The 4,745-nt window shown below is 39.8% G+C and overlaps 1 long non-coding RNA gene across 1 annotated transcript; it reads left to right on the top strand.

Annotated features, from left to right (window-relative positions):
* The first annotated feature begins 257 nt into the window (after nt 1-257).
* LOC138362975 (uncharacterized) lies at nt 258-1,397 on the top strand. Its single transcript, XR_011227958.1, has 3 exons — nt 258-666; nt 810-938; nt 1,319-1,397. It is a non-coding gene; the product is annotated as an uncharacterized lncRNA (long non-coding RNA).
* The last annotated feature ends 3,348 nt before the right edge of the window (nt 1,398-4,745 follow it).

The following is a 4,745-nucleotide window of genomic DNA, read 5'->3' as shown; positions in this document are numbered from 1 at the left end:
TATGATAATAAATAACGTAATTAGAGCAAATTTTCCAGCCGCAATTGCCCGAAATCTGGTCCTCGCGGCTCGGGTGCGCCGTAGGGTGATGCGTCATACGTTGTAAGCGTCTAGTATTTCGCAATAGAGTAGAGAATATCTTGTTATGCATATACAAATTATAAACACACTCGCTGGCAACTGTCTTCTGTGAGAGGGAGGGGCTATAATCCGATTTACTGGCTTAGTCACCCTCTCAGTGTCTGTGCCGGCGGTCGCATGCCTGACGCGCTCGCACAGATCGTATTTTCTTGCATATACTGCACAATGGATATAGTATCGGACAAGAAGAAAGCTCTAAAGGCAAGAGCTCTACGCGTTAGCCAAGTAAAGAAGGAGCGTAAAGCCACACTGAGGCAAAACAAGAGTTCCCTTGAGTGAAGAGAGAGGGCAGCCTCCCGCCCCCACAACACACTACCTCGCCTCACACCCAGGCACCCACACCTCCTGTGGCACCTGCCACACCTCTGTGGCACCTGCCACACCTCCTGCTGCACATGCCACACCACCTGCGGCACCTGCCACACCACCTGCGGCACCTGCCACTCAAGATCTTAGACCTGCAACTCAAGACGTTCTCCCTCTTGATGTTGCAAGATGTTGCATATTTCAGACCAATTATATTAGGTTAGTATGTATTATGTTTTATATCTTGATACTATATCATAAATAATTGTAAATATAAAGCTGCTGTCTTTTTTTTTATTTTTTTTTATTTTTTTTTTTTTATTTTTTTTTTTTAATAATTTTTTTTTTTTTTTTTTTATCAGGCAATCTTCATGGAACTTACACACCTTACTGAAGGAATGCCAATCTACAAGGGTGGTAATTTTGATTGAAATTGGTAGTTCATCAACCTCAGCCAAAGGTGGCTGAACTTTGACCTTCATTTTTTACAGGTAACTAATTTGCAACTATATGGTTGAATAACTTTTTTATTTATTATTCAATTTACATGGAACTTGCACATTATATGTAGAGTCTGTGCCTCTAAAAACTCAAGTTATATATTTCCCCTAAGATCATTTATTGATTTTATATATATTTATAAACATCATTTTGTTGCATAATTTTTTGGGTGAACTTTGAAAATTTGTATTATTGCACTAAATAGGTTTGGGATAATAATGCCACTAGACAACCTTTATTATATAGTATTGTGATAGCTGAGTATCATAGAAATAATATCAGTTGATATTTGTATTTGTTATATCAACTTTAAAACATGTAAAAAAATGGTTAAAAAAAGTTTTTTTTTTTTTTCTCCCTCTCTATTTAGGCTGCGATGCTGAAACTTGGACCACTTGCAGCCCTCTTCAGGTGTAACACGTCAATAAATTTTCATTGCACTAGAACAACTTTTATGAACCCTAACTAACGCCCCCTTCAGGCCGTCCCTAATATTATTCCTGATCACTGAGAAATGACTTACGACGTCCCAGGCATTTCCCTCACACTTTGTAATATGTAGCCTTCACTCATCCACTAAACTGGGAACTCTATTGTTCCTTCTTCCCAGGAGGAATCCGACGTACGTCCATTCCTGACGACTGTAGCAACTCAAGTGACGCATTACGACTTCCGTCTGCGTCACGTCACGTAACAAAATGTAAACATTTTGACATTTTGACTCTCACTCACTTCTATGAGGTGCTTGTACTCTGTTGGTTTTCTTTTCGGTCCTAATTCACCGACGTTTACTCTATTCAGTTCCTTTCCCAGACTTCTAACTATAGTCAGGTGGGTAGAATAACTCTCACAAGGCACCTACCTCACTTGGGTACCTGGGGTTCATAACAATAGTGTCCTTCCTTGGGGCCATCATTGGTTACAACTTCGATGAAGTTGTTATCGAATTGTTGTTGTATTATGCCATGGTACAATTTCAGGTTCCCAGGTTGACTATTTAAGTGCAATACCTAAGACCTTAATTGATGCCAGTAAATCGTGAAATGATTTACTGGCATCTAAAGATGATTCAGCTTCCATGGTAACCTGACCCAGTATTGGTTGTCCCAGTAGACAAATGAGTCCAGGTATTGATTGCATGTCCAGTCGTCATCTGGTCTAGGTTGTTCAGGGACGATCCCTAAGGTGGCTAGATTTTATAATTTATGTACAGAGGGATCTCCGAATTCTCTGAATCTTCAGAGACAAGTCTCTGAATTTAAGTGGTGACTGTTCTCAACCTAGTAACGCCACCACCTCTAAGTTGACATGTTGGTTGTCTAAAGATGTGGGTTGTTTCAAACTCAAAACTTAACCAGTGAGCAAATTGCCTCCCACAGACAATAACAGGTTCATTTCCTGCTTTTTAGAGTGATGAATTGTCTAGTGAGAATTTATGGTAATATTCTGAACGTACAAGGAATCCAATGCTGAAGAATGGTCAGACGTGATTTTGTTATCAGGCAACTTAATTCCCCTTTCTTGTAATTACTTGGCTGTTGTCCCTAGACCATGATCATATTGGTCGGATGGGATTTTGTCTACTACAATGGCTTGTACAGGTCGCACATAACCGCCTAAATATACTAATGGTTGGACCACTTTCAGACTTGGGGTCCTGTGTTGGTCAGGAACCCTGTTATATTTAGTTTTTCTGTGCAAAAGGTTTCAATTTAAAGTTATCTGCCACTTCTTGGGTGACAAATGTTTTTTTGGGACCGTTGGTCAAAAAATCCTTGGGTGTTGACCTCAGCCATACTGTTTTTTTATTGTAAGGTGAGCAGTTGGCAAAGTCACATTTTTCTTAGACTTTGTCGACATGGGTGATGGAAGCCTCTTCCTCCACCTTGGCTTTGGGAACTTTAATTTTATGTCTCCACACAGTACTGAGTAGTGTTGCCCTTTATCGCACCTGTTGCAGGTTTGCAGTTGGGTTGTACATGTATCGGTGTTAAACAACCTGAGGTACTTAGTGCATTTATGCAATTCCTTGAGTCGCTTTACAAGTGTAGTACGGTCAAGATAATTAGTGCAGTGGTATATGGAATGTTCTTCATTACAGAATAAACATGTAATCCAGCCTACAGCACATTTGGGAGTCACCACCTTGGGTGAAACAGTAACTGTAGACTGTAGCTAGTAGATTATGCCAATAATATACTCGCTCCAATCTCATGAGCTTAATGAGAGAGAAGAACATTTCTCAGTAGCACTAATGACTAAACTCAAATCATTTCCGTAAATACAGTTAACATTCCTTCTAACCTATTGGATTAGGTTTAGATGAGGTGTAGTCCAATCATATAAGCGACCAAGAAGTGTGTAATCATCAGTACAATTTCCACAGTGATTCAGTTAACTTCACTACATACACTTGGGAGTTACCACACACTTTCTACCTCAAAAATGTAGTACTCGGCATATTCAGTTCTAACCGACCCCAAGATGCTTTGGCTTTGACACAGAGTTCGATGCAGTCGGAGTTTACTGTCTGTTCTGTATCGAAGTTGAAGCGTCTTGGGGTCGGATAGAACTGAATATGTCGAGTGCTACATTCTTGAGGTAGAAAGTGTGTGGTAACTCTCAAGCGTATGAAATGAAGTTAACTGAATCACTGTGGAAATTATTCTCATGATTATTCGCTTCTCGATCGCTTATATGTTTAGACCACACCTCCCCTCATCATCCTACAATAGGTTGGAAGGATGGAAGGAATGTTAACTGTAATTAGAGAAAAGGTTTGAGTTTAGTCATTAGTGCTACTGAGAGTTGTGCTACTTTCTCATTAGGCTAATGAGTTTGGAGCTAGTATATGAGTGACCTAATCTACTCGCTACAAGACTCTGAGGGACCACAATGCATATGTGCCCACACTGCCAAATTTCCCTTGTGGAGAGGAGTTAGATGTTTTATGTTTAGTTACAGTACTGGGTATACTCTGTGGTTTATTATTGGTGATTAACGAGGGTTTGGTTGTTGGTTTACTATCTGTATTTGCTCGCTGTCATTCTACAACAGAGCGTAAACCTTTTGTAATCTCTTGAACTGTCAGAGAATATATGCTATACAGGGAACTCAACCTATCCATAGTCTCACTGGGTTATTTGCATCATACGTTAACTTTAGTTAACCACTCAGCACTATTTATATCAACCTTAAGGCTGAGTGCTTTTTGTAATGACTCAAGCTACAATCTGAAGGCTTGGAGTTAGTCAGTGGTTTCATTAGTTGGGGGCAAGTCCAAAATTTTTAAACTAAATGTGTGACAGCTCGCTCTGTGTTATCATAATTATCTTTAAGGAGCTGAACTGCAAGATCATAGCTGTCACTATTTAGGGTTAAATTTGTTACCACCTTTTCAGTTTCACCTTTAAGTTGACTGCGTAGGTATGTGAATTTGGTGGTTTTATGAATTTTGGGTTTAGAATCCACAGCATCAACAAATTAATTCCAGATGTTTTCCCAATTTTCATCCTCAGTTCCAAAGAATGTGGGTAAACTGACTGAAGGTCGTTTAACTTCTGGTTGAGTAGTATTAGTTGCAGCTATTTTTGTGGCTTTACTCTGGGCAATTAATTTGACAAAAGGCTTTAACCTGGCTTGAGTGTGTGACGGTGTTCCCCCCCTTGTAATTCTCCCACGCCTGCAGTAAGAGTCATGTCTACTTTTCCCGAACGTTCTCTACGTTGCAGGCTACAATTTGATATATGGGAGAGTGAAGTATTCTCGGAGAGCCGAGAAATTTGTGAAATAGTAAT

The sequence above is a fragment of the Procambarus clarkii genome, chromosome 9 (genome assembly GCF_040958095.1).
Source record: "Procambarus clarkii isolate CNS0578487 chromosome 9, FALCON_Pclarkii_2.0, whole genome shotgun sequence".
Lineage (NCBI taxonomy): Eukaryota > Metazoa > Arthropoda > Malacostraca > Decapoda > Cambaridae > Procambarus > Procambarus clarkii.
This window is presented reverse-complemented; position numbering and strand designations above follow the sequence as displayed.